Raw genomic sequence first — 17966 nt, 5'->3', positions numbered from 1 at the left:
CGCCTATGCGGTAGTGTAATCGGGGGGTGGGGGCCATGAGAGCGCCCCTGTACGTCTCTGACACATGGGCGGTCACCGAAGTGTGTTCTAACATATTGTTTCGGTGAGTGATTAATGTACACTCAAAGTTTTCATGCGGTAGTGTAGGTAAACCCGTGTCCCGATATTTATGATCCAAGCGCAGGCATTGTTTACATTTAAATAACTCACTTTCGAAAAGACGGTCACGCGTCTAAGAACATATGATTGGTAACGCGTTGGTGAAATCCTTCTAATACATTTCGTCAAACTTTCTTCTATCCCCGCGGCAACGCGCGGAGGACGGGTATATATATATATGCCTATATATATGTATATATGTGTATATATATATATATATATATATATATATATATATGCCTATATATATGTATATATGTATATATATATATATATATATATATATATATATATATATATATATATATATATATATATATATATATATATATATATATATATATATATATATATATATATATATATATATATATATATATATATATATATATATATATATAAAGCAAAGTGGTCGGGTGCCCGATAGGGAACTTCCCGGCGCCGCAGGCGCGTCAAATTTGGCACGATGCTGCATTGGGGCGATAGAACACGAGGATCGGTGACGGTTGGTCGAAAAGTTCACGGAGAGGGGGTCAAAACTGACCTCCACTGACAGGCGCCTTATATAGGCTATATTACGAAAAAAATTTCCTCCGACGACCCCCTTGAAATTTTGTGAGGTGGTAGGAGGACGCCTTGGGGTGTCACAAAAAACTCGGCATATCTGGGAAAACTTCGTAAAGGGGTCAAAACTGACCAGTTGTATTTCCCAATCTAATCTTTGTATTTTATGGGAAAACAGAGGGTCATTTCAACGCGAATTTAAGGGTACTTAAACTCGGTATATCTGGCTAATTGTTTGAATACTCTTAGCTAAATGGCTTGACCTTTAGGAAAAACTGTCGGTTTGACTCAAAGCCCTCGGCGAGGGCTAAAAAGTGACCGCGAGTGAAATTCTCTTTAAATGAGCCATATTAGGAAAAAAAAAATTCCTCCGACGAACCCCGTTGATATTTTGTGAGGTGATAGGAGAACAGCTTGGGGTGTCACAAAAAACTCGCCATGTCCGAGAAAAATCGGAAAATGGGTAAAACTGACCAGTCGTATTTCCCTATATAAACTTTGTATTTTATGGGGAAAACAGGGTAATTTCTACACAAATTTTAGGGTACTTACTCTTTGTATAACTGGCTAATTTTTTGCATACACCTCTATAGATGACTGGGCCGTATGGAAAAACAGCATTAAAGCCCTCGAAGAGGGATAAAAATCTCTGCGAGTGAAATTCTTATTATACGGGATTTGGTCATTTGGTCTATGAACACGGGAGGTAACTTTTTAATGTAACAATTTTTTAATATTTTGTATACTCTTTTTAAGAAAAAAACAAAAATCATAAAGTATAGCATTGTTTTTAAATGGATATTTTGTTATAAATTAAGTTTTGTATTGTATTGAAATTGTAAAATTAATTGCAAAAGTAATTTAACATAATATTTGATTGATAATTTTTATGAAAGCCCTTTCAGTTCTGATAACCTTGCGAGTAATAAGTTTGCGAATATTCCATCAATTTATGGGTATATTAAAAGTACCGCACTGTATAAATTTAAGCCCCAAGCATATAAGATAACAGCCAATCACATATTAATTAATCATTCAATTTTTCAACTTTTTTTTGAAAACCTAAGCGAAGCTAGACAGTATGCCTAGTATATATATATATATATATATATATATATATATATATATATATATATATATATATATACATATATATGTATATATATATATACATATAGCATATATGTATATGTATAGATATATATACATACATATATATATATATATATATATATATATATATATATATATATATATATATATATATATATATATATACCTATATCTATATGTATTTGTGTGTATGTGTATTTTGAAAAAAAATTGCAACCAAAAAGAATATTTACGTGCATCTTAGAAATGTGCAGCATGCTCCGTTTTTAGCACCACACCTTCTTAGGGCTTGTTTGCATCTGAAAGTAAAACAAATTGATTGAAAATGTTAGCCACTAATTAGGGCTGGTTTGCGTCTGAAAGTAAAAAGAAAATGGAATGAATATGTTAGCCACTAATTAGGGCTTGTTTGCATCTGAAAGTAAAAAAAAAATGGATTGAATATGTTAACCACTAGTTAGGGTTTTTTTGCATCTGAAAGTAAAACAAATTGATTGAATATGTTAGCCACTTGTAATTCAAATCAAATAGACATTTAGGCTCCTGCTAATACGGCAGATTGTAGAACGGTGTGGTATGGCAGTAGAGAGATAACCCGTAAGTCTAGAGTTCGAATCCGGGTTCAATTCAGTAGACCGTCCCTGAGACCACCCAGTTCTAATAATTACCTAGGGAAAGTAAAGGCGGCTGGGCATAGTGCTGACCACACTATCTCTTCATATGCCGAGATCACAGAAACAAGTGAACTCTACTTCACTAGCGCCATAGACCGTCAGGTTTGAATGAGGAATTTAACTTTACTTCTAGTAAGTCACTATCACAAAATTTTACGTTCTTTACGCAAATATTAGCGGCCGCTTAATAAGTTGTTAATTTTATTAAGCATAGTAACGTTTACTTTTAAAAAATCGTTATTTAATTTTTCATTATTTGGGCTGAAAAGTGTCGATTAAGAAACCGGGAGCGATTTCCCCTAAACTTTCTCAAATATTCTTATATAAAACAACAGAGGATGGCAACTGGGGATATAGACATGATTTTTAATCCATTTACTTAAACTTTTTAAAAATAGAATAAAATCTCGTAGAAAAAAGAATAGCGCACTAAGTAAACGCAAAACAAAATGTGTATAATAGTGCGGAATATTATTAGTACTTTATAAAATCACATAAGGTTTTTGAGACATCGGAAATAATAAAAATTACTACTTCCGATCAACGGAAATTACTTAAAATTTGACAGATGGCATAGAATTAGATCTTTCACTTATGTGTGAAATTTAATTTATCTTTCTGAAATATTACTCCAGTTATAGGCTTTTGAAAAATTGAAATTGAATTTTGTTACATTTCGACTTATAAGATTTGCCCGATTAAAGAAAGTCCTCCATACTCCGGATGTGATGAAGGACTGAGGTGTAAAGCGGTGAAAACTGTCAACATTTCATGTGATCTTTGTGCACGATTACAATACTTTCTATATACGCTCTATACAGGGCATCTAGTTGTAAACAAACAGAATATTTTTACTGTTAAAATGTTTGAAACACAAATTTAAAAATAAAGTTTATTAATGAAAGAAGAATTCACTTACGTGCCCTGAATGCCCCAGGGTTGATGGCCGCCGAGGAAAAAAAAAATATTTGACATCCTTGTATTGGGTATCGGGTAGGAATCAGTGTTGGATACATATAAAGCTATATGAAAACACGAACAATTGTTAGCACTTTCAATTTATTTTAACCGCTATAGCCACACTATTAACTGCTGTATCATACAAAAAAGAGTCTGCATGGTTATGGTTCCAAAACCGAAAAGTCTCGAGTTCGAACCCTCGTGAAGATGAGGCTTGCTAGCTGGGGACAGCCACTCTTCTAGGAGAGACAACATTATAGGTCTATTTTTTTTTTGGTAGGGCAGTTTCATTGTTTTTTTACAAGCTGTTTAATTAATCGAAACGCCTGAGCGAAACTACCGGCACTTCTAACTGACAATTACGGTTCGTAGTTGGCACGTGGGTCAATGCAGCATGACATTAAATTTGACTTAATTGGAGGCTAATTAATTTTTTATGAAATTATTAATATTTTGACTAAATTAGTAGGAAGATCAATCCAACTACTCCACACGCTACATCATGTTCAATAGCGCGTCATCACGTTCAATAGGTGCGCAATGTTATAATAATAAGATTTTTAATAATAAGCTTTTTTAAGTTGATTTAAATTTTGACCAAATAAGTAGGCAGTAGTTCGATTACAGGAGAGAATCTGCACTTTATGTGGAGCTGTAAAATAGTATTTAGGCGGGTGGGGGGGGGGGGCGCCTTTTCACAGTCAGGAATAACTATATATAGAATTGGGAGAGAGTGGGGACAAAGTTGATAGTCAACGCAGGGCGCCGGTTTAGGTCGCTACGTCTCTGGCTAAACATCTAAGTAATGAGATTAGGGCTGCTAAAAATAACTATTAACTTAAAAGTAGTGAGGTAAAGGGTCGATAAACATTATATTGCCTTGATAGTCGTGAGTTTAAGTAGTTGACCTGTGAATTCATCAAACATAAATTACAAAACGATTTAAAATTTAAACGTTTAGAAATAAAGTCTACAAAATTATTTTTGCTTTAGAATAAACACGGTGAAAAAACGAAGAGGCATTTTATAAAATCTTAACAATATAATGTTTCTATTTAATTTTAGTCGAATAACCATCATTTAGTGTTTTTACTTTTCATATTTAAATATAGAGGAAATTTTATTAAAATGGAATAATTTTTTATAACATTCAGGCTGCTTATAATATTTAAAATATTATTTTTCTTTAATCTCATATTTTTTCAGCTCTACTCCAAAGCCCAAGCCCCCTCAAACCATTAGCCATTGGAAAAGAATCCCTTGAATCACCATTTAATTACTCATTTGCATTTTCAGGTTTAAAATAAATTTGTGAAGTATTACTATTGTAAATTTGTATCAGTCCTCACAAGCCGATGAAAAAAACTGTAATACTAAGTAAACACGTCTTATATGTCTGAGGCAAACAAAATGTAAAGGAAGTGTTGAAATAGTTTATATAAATTAAATGAAATTTTGATATATTTTTCGTTTCACACCTTCCTACTTTTTTAGTAAACGGAAAACAAAGGATGTATTGTAATTGTGCAAAAATCTGAATCGAGATCTTGACAAATTTTAATTACCTTTCGGTGAAGGACAATATAATTTTATATAATCATGTGTGTGAGTGTGTGTGTGTGTGTGTGTGTGTCTACAAAAAGGATAAGTGCCGTTTTATTTATGTCAACGAAATTTCATAAGCAAGCATTATATCAACTTTTTTGTTTTCTCTCATCTTTAGAGCGATTTTCGGTAAACCGCTATTGATCATTACTCTACTTTCTTTTTTCCAAAAGCACATAATTCGATTACCATATAGTTAAGTGGACCAAACTTTACATATATAATTATTCGACTGTATGTGCATGTCTCTGTCAATGTTTGAATGGTTTCGTATAACCGGAAGTGGTATTTTACCCTATTTATGTAAGGAACACGATAACTTAAGTACACTAATTTCAGTGTGGTTGGCGAAATTTTAGGGCTTACAAAATCAGTAAACAAATTAGTAAACACAATGACGTTTTAATTTAAGAGGTTTTGAGATTTTTTCCCCTTAAATTAAATACAACCATCACCATTTTTATTGGTTTAAACATTACACATTCTGGTGTACGTATTACGGCCGCAATTTTCTGATAGGTATACGAATGCAAAAAGTGCATAGGCCATAAAAAGATAATGAAACGACCCTGTACCCCACCCCATTAATTACTTTCAAGATCAATTTCCCACCTGTACTTATCCCCGCAGAGTTGCAGTAGGACATTACCTCCAATCCATTACACACCCATCAATTTTAGAGAGATCGGGGGGGGGGGGGGGTAGTTCAAGAAATAGGTTACGTATAGATTATAGGTATAGGTATTTGAATATGTTAGTTTATGTTTATGTTTATGGTTATGCTGATGCTCATGTTTATGTTTCTTGTATGTTTGTATTTATGTTTTTAAGTTGTAGTGAGGATTATGGTATATGTTTGTGTTTATGTTCGAGTTTAAGGTTATGTTTTTCTGGTTTTTTAGGCGTAGAAGTGTGAGGAGTGGAAAAGATTTATGTCTATGTCTGTTTGTTTATGTTTGTGGTTGTGGTTGGTTGTGATAGAGTTAGTCTTAGAGTTAGGTTTAGGATCATATATGTTTCCTAAAATGTCGTTATTTGCATTTAGATATTAAATAGAAATTTAATATAGTACCAAAAACCCGGAAAGCGCCGGGTTTATACTGCTAAAAAACACACAATTTTTCACGTGTCTTTACAGATTTTTTTTTTCCAAAAGCTACTGCTGTATCGGACCGGGACAGCTAATTCTAGTTTATGAATTGCATTATTAAAAAAATTAATAAAAACATTTCATTTACCCGACTGCATCCCAGATACTGTTTAAGGAGCAATTGTCAATATTTTAAATTGGTAGAATCTATTTTGAAAAAACCCATCAAAACAAACACCATCACAATATTATTTTCTAACGTTAGTAGTAGGTAAAAAAAATATATATATATATATTTCTCACCTTCAGACCCGATGGTAAAAGCGACTACCAAAATCAGAAATAAGCTTGTAGATAATTTCATCTTGTCAACTGTTTTCTTCACTGTAATCACGACCGACCTCCTTCAGTGTGATCTAATGTTCAACAGGTGTCCACGCTAAGAACTCTATTTCAAGGTAATCCTCACAACTAGACGTGCGTGTTAAGTGACGCTAGTGCTATTTTTTAGGACGCGGTTAGTCTTTCTGACTCTTTGTCTTTCCGTCAGTGCTTCAGTCGGTTTCTTCAGCGGTACGACTGTCCGTTGTTCCATGTGTTTGTCTGTCTTTTCGTGTGTCTGTCTGTTTATCTATCAAACTATCTTTCTTTCTTTCTGTATGTTTGTCTACTTGTATGTGTGTCTCTTTGTATTTTTGTCTGTTTTTCTGTCTGTTTCTCTGTTTACCTGTTTGTCTCTATTTTTCTCTATCTCTCCGTTTGTTTTTCAATGTTAAACTGATCGATCTAGAACTTAATTTAAAGTTTAATTTAATTTCAATTCTTTTCTAAATCTCCTAGATATAATTGGTTTTAAAATAAATGGTATTAGAAAGCATTTACCGTAGAAATGTTTTCAAACACCTTGGTAATTTCAAACACAATTTGTAGTTGACAAACTAAAAGTTCGAATGCGGAAACAGACAGACAGACAGACAGACAGACAGACAGACAGACAGACAGACAGACAGACAGACAGACAGACAGACAGACAGACAGACAGACAGACAGACAGACAGACAGACATACAGACAGACAGACAGACAGACAGACAGACAGACAGACAGACAGACAGACAGACAGACAGACAGACAGACAGACAGACAGACAGACAGACAGACAGACAGACAGACAGACAGACAGACAGACAGACAGACAGACAGACAGACAGACAGACAGACAGACAGACAGACAGACAGACAGACAGACAGACAGACAGACAGACAGACAGACAGACAGACAGACAGACAGACAGACAGACAGACAGACAGACAGACAGACAGACAGACAGACAGACAGACAGACAGACAGACAGACAGACAGACAGACAGACAGACAGACAGACAGACAGACAGACAGACAGACAGACAGACAGACAGACAGACAGACAGACAGACAGACAGACAGACAGACAGACAGACAGACAGACAGACAGACAGACAGACAGACAGACAGACAGACAGACGGACGGACAGACGGACGGACGGACGGACGGACGGACAGGCAGACAGACAAACAGACAGACAGACAGTTAACAAAAATGAGTTCCATAAATCGTGTACTTTACCTGTTTTACGTAATCAGCAACAAAGTAGAACAAAGTAGAACCAGCAGCCAGACGCCCAGCCCATAGACGTGATATAAAACAAGCTTGCTCAATATGTTGGTGTGTGTAAGTGTTTGTGTGTTTGTCAGTGTCTGTGCTGCTCAGCAAATATTGGAATCTAAATTTAACCCATAACCATTGTCCGATGGAGCTGCAATTTGGCAGTGTTAGAACCAGTGTTTCTTAGAGAAGTTTTTTTTTCGAGGGGGTGGGTCTTGAAATTTCTTTTTTTGGTAAGGGGGAGGGGGATAAAATTTCGGGGGGTGGGAGGGCTTGGATGGGGAGCGGACGCTGTTAAAACTTTAATTTTCTATATATATTCCATTTTGTTCGGGGAGGGGGGGGGGAGCGGTAGACTTCCTTCCTTCGTAAGGGATCTCTCCTCCGATAATATGCCTGCAAGAAACTCTGATTAGATCTAGGATGAAATTCATGAATATCAATTTTTAATCATTAAAATTGTATCTAAAAATTAATTACTGATTTCAATAATAAAGATAGGTTAACTAGATTAAATCAAAATCGATCGCTTGATCAGAGGACCGTCGAAGCTGAACTCTATTCATTATACAGTCGGTTGTTTTCGTTATGTGGTTATAAGGGGCAGACAACTCAATTTTAGAGATCGCAAGCTACTGGATTGATTTTATCGCAAATAATTTTGGGTCAAAGTCGGGAGTTCGTGTGTGAAGAAAGGGTGGAGTAATGTTAGACATGGTGGCAGAATGGTGGCGTAGTGCAGCTTATAAAATCGGCTAAGTTCGTCTTCAAGTAAACACTATCAAATGAAAAAAACAAAAAACGAGAATGACAATCGGTGAAAAATTATTGTCGGCACTCATAATACCTACAAGAGTTTAATGAAAGGTATTGATGAATGAATGGATGATTGAATTGATGGATGCTTGGAAGGATGGATTGATGGATGAATGGATGCATGGACGGATAGACGGATGGACTGAAAACAACAACAGAAACTATGATGTATTATAATTCGTTTTAATTCGAATGTAAGAAAAAAAAATTAAGCTGCTTAATCACTGTTTAGCTTTATTGGAACGGCAAAGCTTCAATTCATTAGCCTCGCTCACAATAGCCTTGTCTAAATTAAAAATACAATAAATTATATATATATATATATATATATATATATATATATATATATATATATATATATATATATATATATATATATATATATATATATATAGATGGCGAGCGGGAGAGAAAGAGAAAGATTTCAATCAATTATCACCCATGACCACCATGTACAAGAAGCCGGATCGAGGACTCAGGGCGCGAAATTACACCCTGAAGGATCACCATCTATCCTTTCCTCTCATTTGATGTTTTATGAGTGTCAAGGCAATCAGATTAGAGGTTTTTAAAATGCACTCACTCACGCTCTCTCTCTCTCACACACACACCCATCCACCACACACACATACACACACACACACACACATATATATATATATATATATATATATATATATATATATATATATATATATATATATGTGTGTGTGTGTGTGTGTGTGTGTATTTGTGTGTATGTGTATTTTGAGTAAAAAATTGCAAAAAAAACAATTTACACGCATTTTAGATTTGTATTGCAGCATAGTCCGTATCTACCACCACACCTTGTTAGGGCTTGTTTGCATCTTAAAGTAAAAAAAAATGGATTGAATATGTTAGCCACTAATTATGGTTTGTTTGCAACAGAAAGTAAAAAAAAATGATTGAATATGTTAGCCACTAATTATGGCTTGTTTGCATCAGAAAGTAAAAAAAAAATTCAATATGTTAGCCACTAATTAGGGCTTGTTTGCATTTGAAATTAAAGAAATTTAATTGCATATGTTAGCCACTGGTAAGTCAAATCAAATAAACATTTAGGCTCCTGCTAGTATGGCAGATTGTAGAACCGTGTGGTCTGGCAGTAGAGAGCTAACCCGTAAGTCTCGAGTTCGAATCCGGGTTCAATTCAGTAGACCATCCCTGAGACCACCCAGCTCTGATAATTACCTTGGAAAAGTAAAGGCGGCTGCGCATAGTGCTAACTTTATATGCCGAGATTACAGAAACAAGCGAACTCTACTTCACTTGCCCCAAATACCGTCAGGTTTGGAAGGGGAATATTACTTTACTTCTAGTAAGGCACTATCTAATTTTACTTTCTTTACGCAAACATTAGCGGCCGCTTAATAGGTTGTTAATTTTATTAAGCAAAGTAACGTTTACTTTTAAAAAAATCGTAATTTAATTTTTCATTATTTGGGCTGAAAAGTGTCGATTAATAAACCGAGAGCGATCTCCCCTAAACTTTCTCGAATATTCTTGTATAAAACAACAGATGATGGCAACTGGGGATATAAACAGGATTTTTAATCCATTTTTAATTACTTAAACTTTAAAAAAAAATAGAATCTCGTAGAAAAAAGAATAGCGCACTAAGTAAACGCAAAAAAATGTGTATAATAGTGCGGAATATTATTAGTACTTTATAAAATCACATAAGGTTTTTGAGACATCGGAAATAGTAAAAATTACTACTTCCAATCAACGGAAATTACTTAAAGTTTGCCAGATGACATAGAATTAGATCTTTCACTTACGTGTGAAATTTCATTTATCTTTCTGAAATATTACTCCAGTTTAGGTTTTTGAAAAATTGAAAGTAGAAAAAGTTCCACTTCCGGTTATCGGAAATCACTCAAAAGTTGATATGGATCTACGATCTTTATATAATACTTATATATGACATTTTATCAACCTAGCTGTAACGGTACTAAGTATATCGTGTTTACACACACACACACACACAAAAACGGACAGAATGGCAAAGTCAAGTTTTTTCCGACTGGATTAGGCATAAAACGCCAAAATTTTGATACATAAGAATTTATAAGTTTTGCCCGATTAGAATAAGTCCTCTATAGTCCGGATGTGATGAAGGACTGAGGTGTAAAGCGGTGAAAACTGTCAACATTTCATGTGATCTTTTTGCACAATTACAATACTTTCTATATACCCTGTATACAAGGCATCTAGTTGTAAACAAACAGAATATTTTTGCTATTAAAATGTTTGAAACACAAATTTAAAAATGAAGTTTATTAATTAAAGAAGAATACACTTACGGTCCCTGAATGTTCCCGGGTTGATGGCCACCGAGTTTCAAAAAATTATTTGACATCCATATATTGAGGGTCGGGTAGGAATCAGTGTTGGATACATATAAAGCTATATGAAAACACGAACAATTGTTAACACTTTCAATTTATTTTAACCGCTATAAACAGCCACACTAAAAACTGAAACTGCTGTATCAGACAAAAAAGAGTGTGCATGGTCATGGTTCCAAAACCAAAAAGTCTCGAGTTCGAACCCTCGTGAAATTGAGGCTTGCTAGCTGGGGACAGCCACTCTTCTAGGAGAGACAACATTACAGGTCTATTTATTTGGTAGGGCGATGGCATTGTTTTTACAAGATTTTATTTAATTCACTTACTCTGTCTGTCGTCAGTCGTCAGTCTGTCTAGATCGAAGCGCCCGAGCAAAATTACCGGCCCTAATAACTGACAGATACGGTTCGTTTTTGGCACGTGGGTAAAGACATGAAAACAATGCAACAAGACATTAAATTTGACTTAATTGGATGCCTAATTAATTTTTTATGAAATAATTAATATTTTGACCAAATTAGTAGATAGTTCTATCCAACTAATCTACACGCATCATCACGTTCAATAGCGCGTCATCACGTTCAATAGGTGCGCAATGTTTTTTTAGTCGTGTAACTCTATTGTAAATAAAAACATGTAAAGTACTAAACTATTTTTCATCAAAACACGTTTCAATAATAAGCTTTTATGTAATAATGCACTAAAAAAGAGAATGGAAATTATAGACTACTTTTTAAAGAACTATGAAGAAAAGCGTGTGTCTCTTCCTAAATATTAGTAAAGGTATCCAACAGATGCTAAAGTGACCCACGCTTTTCTTTATAGTTATTTATATAGTAGTGTAAAATTTATTTCTCTCGTTTTTAGTGTATTACTAGAATACCCGTCATCCGTTGGATAACTGTGGGTTTCGGGGGTCATCCATCAAAAAACATCACGTCTGTCACTCAGAGGCATAGCGAGCCTTCCCGGCGCCCGGGGACAAACTTTTCGATTTTAACCCCCCCCCCCAAGATTTCGATTTTCAACCCCCCCCCCTCAAACTTTTGATGTGCACCCCCCCACTCAAACTTTCGATTTGAACCCCCCTCAACCTTTCAATTTATTTTTCCAAACCATTTTGGCGCCCCAACATATGTCCCCCCGCCCCCCCCCCCCCTCCACCTCCCCCCGCCTCCCCTCCCGCCCCCCCCCCCTCCTCGCTACGCTACTGCAGTGTCACTTATCGTCACAAAAACAGACCCCACATTCAAAAATATGTTTCTTATCTTTTAAAAACACCGAAAACACCGATTTCGGACTATCCCTTCATATACTGACGTCACATGTGTCCTACTCAACTCTACTTCACCTGCCCAGTGTCCCGCTAAGTCTCAGACAACATGTTTTTATCGTTTAAAAAACGATTCCAGCCGAGCATGTCTCTGACCACACTATCCTTTCATATGCTTAGGACAAAGAAACAGATGAACTCTACTTCACCTGCCCTGTATCCTGCCAAGTTCAGATAGGCAACTTTATCATTCACATCTAAAAAAAAAAATTGAAAAAAAAAGATCATTGACATATTGGTCTAGAACCTGTGCCAGCCACATGAGAGCGGACTACGCTATCAACTTAGCTATTTACTCGTGACGTCACAAATGAATTTTTATACTATACTTTTGAGTCTCCGCGCATAGATCTAGATCTAAGTCTAGTAGTAGAATCTAGTAACTTTCAAATTAAATTTTATCTTAAATTAGCCAAACAAAGATTTATATAAAATAATTAAGGCCTGAAATAGATTCTAGATGTGTTAAGGCCTGAAATAGATTCTAGATGTAGAATTTACATTAAGTCTAGATCTAGAATTTACATTGAGTCTAGTGACCTAGATCTAGGCTAGATCTAGATCTAGGCTAGATTCATAACTTTCCTTCGACAGCTGATCTTTAGATCTAGAGAAATTTATTGTAAAACTAAATGAAAAAAGACAGTTTAAAATTGATATAAGTGTTGGAACGTAATAAATACAGCAAACGGACGTATTGTTAAAGTTATGACCGACAGAAAATTAGATTTAGAACGCGTTAAACTTTTGAATGGGAACACAATTTTCTTCGATAGACGCCGCCATTTTATTGTACTAAAGAGTAAACAAAAAAACTGTGACGTCACGGTCCCGCCAAGTGTAGTGGTCGTTCTATACTTTAAAAAAAAAATGGGTTACTCTGCGTATGAATAAATCAATAAATTAATTAACGTCTTTAAATAAATGTGTGATTAACAGTCTGTCTTAAAACAAATTTTTTTCTCTACATACATACTATTTTACAGCTTTCCACGATGAGTGCAACCATGCGAGATAGTCAATCAGCCAAACAAACAAACAAACAAAAAAACAAACAAATAAATATTCAAACATGTAAACAAACTTGACTTCTAGTAGTATATAGATTACATAAAAGCTTGTTATCAAAACGTTTTTTATGATTTTTTTTACAAACTTTTATTTAACTCACTTCCTCTCTCTGTCGTCAGTAGTCAGTCTATCTAGATCGAAACGCCAAAGCGAAATTACTGGCACTTCTAAGTGACAAATACGGTTCGTAGTTGGCACGTGGGTCAAGACGTGAAGACAATGCAGCATGACAATAAATTTGACTTGATTGGATGCGTAATTTTTATGAGTTATTTTAAATTTTGACGAAATTAGTAGGCAGTTCGTTTGGTTTCTTATTAGAGAATCTGCACTATGTGTAGAGCTGTAAAATAGTATTTAGGTAGAGAACAATTTTCGTTTTTAGACTGACTGTTAATTACAAATTTTTCAAACTGGGTTTGGATGGGGGGGGGGGGCTTTTCACGGACAGGAATATCTATATATAGAATTGAGAGAATGGGGCTCCAAGTCGATAGTCAACCCCGGGCGCAGGAATAGGTCGCTACGCCTCTGACTAATCATCTAAGTAATGAGATTAGGGGCTGCTAAAAATAACTGTTGCCTTGAAAGTCGTGAGTTTAAGTAGCTGACCTGTGAATTCATCAACATAAATTACAAAACGATTTAAAATTTAAACGTTTAGAAATAAAGTCTACAACCTTATTTTTGCTTTAGAATAAACACTGTGAAAAAAACGAAGAGGCATTTTATATAATCTTAACTATATAATGTTTCTATTTAATTTTAGTCGAATAACCATCATTAGGTGTTTTTACTTTTCATATTTAAATATAGAGGAAATGTTATTAAAATGGAATAATTTTTTTATAACATTCAGGCTGCTTATAATATTTAAAATATTATTTTTCTTTAACCTCAAATTTTTTCAGCTCTACTTTTAAGCCCAATCCCTCTCAACCCATTAGCCATTGGAAAAGAATCCCTTGAATCACCATTTAATTACACATTTGCATTTTCAGGTTTAAAAATACATTTATGAAGTATTACTATTGTAAATTTGTATCAGTCCTCACAAGCCGATGATGAAAACTGTAATACTAAGTAAACACGTCTAATATGTCTGAGGCAAACAAAATATAAAGGAAGTGTTGTAATAGTTTATATAAATTAAATGAAATTTTGATATATTTTTCGTTTCACACCTTCCTACTTTTTTTTGTAAACGAAATACAAAGGATGTATTGTAATGGTGGAAAAATCTAAATCGAGATCTTGACAAATTTTGACGTTTAATAACCTTTCGGAGACGGAAAATATAATTTTTATACAATCCTATGTGTGTGTGTCTCTCTCTCTCTCTATAAAAAGGATAAGTGCCATTTTATTTATGTCAACAAAATTTCATAAGCAAGCTTTTTTTTTCTCTCATCTTTTGAGCGATTTCCGGAAAACCGTTATTGATCATTATTGTACTTTCGGTATTCCAAAAGCCCATAATTTGATTACCATTTACGTTAAGTGGACCAAACTTTACATATATAATTATTCGATTGTATGTGCATGCCTCTATCAATATTTGAATGGTTTCGTATAACCGGAAGTGCCATTTAACCCTATTTATGTAAGGAACACGATAACTTAAGTACACTTTCAGTGTGGTTGGCGAAATTTTAGGGCTTACAAAATCAGTAAACAAATTAGTAAACACAATGACGTTTTAATTTAAGAGGTTTTGATATTTTTTTCCCTTAAATTAAATACAACCATCACCATTTTTATTGGTTTAAACATTACACAATCTTGTGTGCGTATCACGGCCGCAATTTTCTGATAGGCCTACAAATGCAAAAAGTGCCTAGGCCAATCAAAGATCATGAAACGACCCTGCACCCCACCCAATTAATTACTTCCTAAGATCAATTTCCCACCTGTACTTATCCTCGCCGAGTTGCAGTAGGACATCACCTCAAATCAATTACTCACCCATCAATTTTAGAGAGATGGGGGGGGGGGGGGGTAGTTCAAGAAATAGGTTACTTATAGATTATAGATTATAGGTATAGGTATTTGAATATGTTAGTTTATGTTTATGTTTATGGTTATGCTGATGCTCATGTTTATGTTTCTTGTATGTTTGTATTTATGTTTTTAAGTTGTAGTGAGGATTATGGTATATGTTTGTGTTTATGTTTGAGTTTGAGGCTATGTTTTTCTGAATGTGGTTTTTTAGGCGTAGAAGTGTGAGGAGTGGAAAGATTTATGCCTATATCTGTTTGTTGATGTTTGTGGTTGAGGTTGGTTGTGATAGAGTTAGGCTTAGAGTTAGGTTTAGGATCATATATGTTTTCTAAAATGTCGTTATTTGCATTTAGATATTAATTACTACCATAATCCTTGGCAGCGCCGGGTTTATGCTGCTTAAAAAGCATACAATTAGCGGTTCTTTAGAGATTTTTTTTTACTAAAGCCACTGCTGATTCGGACCGGGAAAGCTAATTCTAGTTTAAGAATTAGATTAAAAAAAAAAATTAATGAAAACATTTCATTTATCCGACTGCATCCCCGATACTGTTTGGGGAGATTACAGCCAAGTTATTATATTATGTTATTCTTTGTATGTAAGTAAAGTAAACTTTCCCTTTGAGACCTGATTTCTATAAGGCAAGTGAAGTAGAGTTTACTTGTTTCTGTGACCTCGGCATATGAAGAGATAGTGTGGTCAGCACTATGCCCAGCCGCCTTTACTTTCCCTAACGTGAGTTAGGTACCCAGCAGAGTTGGGTGGACTCAGGGACAGTCTGCTGACTTGAACCCGGATTCGAACTCGAGACCTACGGGTTAGTAGTCCAGCTCTTCACCGCTAAACCACTCCGTCCCATTTTTTTGTGTGTAACTATTTTCAATTTTTTAAATTGGTAGAATTTATTGTAAAAAAAAAAGAAAACAAAAAACATCACAATGTTATTTTCTAACGTTAGTAGTAGGTAAAAAATTATATTTCTCACCTTCAGACACGAAGGTAAAAGCGACTACCAAAATCAGAAACAAGCTTGCAGATAATTTCATCTTTTTCAACTGTTGTTCGTACTGTAATCTCGACCGACCTCCTTGAGTGTGATCTAATGTTCAACAGGTGTCGACCTTCAGTACTCTATCTTAAGGTAATCCTCACAACAGGACGTGCGTGTTAGGAAAGGCTAGTGCTATTTTTAGGACACGGATTACATGGATCGGGGATGTTTTGAATGTTATTAAAATTCTAAAGACATTCAATTTTTTAAAAATCTGTCAGTGTGTGTATGTGTGTGTGTGTGTGTGTGTGTGAGGCATTCAGTCAGTTAGTCTTTCTGACTGTCTGTCTGTCCGTCAGTGCTCTCTATTTTTCTTTCTCTCCGTTTGTTTTTCAATGTTAAACCTATCGACCTAGAACCTAATTTAAAATTTAATGTCAATTCTTAATCTCTTGGATATAATTGGTTTAAAAATGGATTTAGAAATCATTCACCTTGGTAATTTCAAACACAATTTGTAGTTGACAAACTAAAAGTTCGATTGTGCAGGGGCGCTAGGTACGGTTTAACTTGATTTCTCGTGCTTAACACTTCTTTGTGTATTGTTTATGGGTCGATATGAAGCTTTCATTTATATATATATATATATATATATATATATATATATATATATATATATATATATATATATATATATATATATATATATATATATATATATATATATATATATATATATATATATATATATATATATATACTTTTAGTATAACTAATTAAATGTGTTAAAGCCAACATATATCTTTGAGGTTTTTAAAAATCTTTTTATTAATCTAATAAAACATCACATATACAAGAATATTTGTGAAAACTTTGAGTATATTTAATTTGGTCTTGATTCTAGTGTAGCGTAATATAACTCTTACACGATCCATAATTTTATAGGGAAGGCGTGGTCGAATGGTAGAGAATACGACTGCTAGCCCGAAAGTCTCAAGCCCGAATCCGTGTTCATATCTATTAGTCCACCCATCCCACGTTTGACTCACTTAGGGAAAGTAAAGGCAGCTAAGTAGTGCTGACCACACTATCTCATATGCAGAGGTTACATAAAACAGGTGAACTCTTCTTTACTTACCCCATGGATCGTCAAGTTCTAATGAAGCCTAATCCCTAAAACAAATGTCATTTAAGTAAAAAAAAAACGTTTTTTTAAAAAACTCAGTCTATCACATTTACTTTTATTTTTACAAATGTACATACTAATCTATTTACATACAACTAAACATGTTAACAATGACAATTTTCTGCCTTTCATAAGTAATGACATTATGACTTCCTGAATAAAAGTTCCGGTTTCCATTTGTTGTCAGATAGTCGATTTTGTTAATGCTCATTTGCCTGCAGTGGTAAGTATAGTTCTTTACAATATTGCTGAAAATTTAAACAAATTACATTGTTTTCATTGTAACAAGTGAGTACTATAAATATAAACACTACAATGGTATCTTTATTTCAGAGTGTAGCGAAGGGTGGGTGGGTGGGGTGGCCGAAGAAAGGGGTGGGGCATC

General features: G+C 34.5%; 1 long non-coding RNA gene across 1 annotated transcript; it reads right to left on the bottom strand.

The window, feature by feature from the left end:
• Positions 1-8837: 8837 nt before the first annotated feature.
• LOC131949490 (uncharacterized) lies at positions 8838-16520 on the bottom strand. Its single transcript, XR_009388172.1, has 4 exons — positions 16390-16520; positions 10954-11056; positions 9406-9474; positions 8838-8912 (listed from the first exon to the last, which is right to left on the bottom strand). It is a non-coding gene; the product is annotated as an uncharacterized LOC131949490 (long non-coding RNA).
• Between the last annotated feature and the right edge of the window lie 1446 nt (positions 16521-17966).

The sequence above is a fragment of the Physella acuta genome, unplaced genomic scaffold (genome assembly GCF_028476545.2).
Source record: "Physella acuta isolate Inbredline_101_S28 unplaced genomic scaffold, ASM2847654v3 ptg000698l, whole genome shotgun sequence".
NCBI classification, from domain to species: Eukaryota; Metazoa; Mollusca; class Gastropoda; family Physidae; genus Physella; species Physella acuta.
Note: the sequence above shows the minus strand (reverse complement) of the source record. Positions and strands in the feature narration are given on the sequence as shown.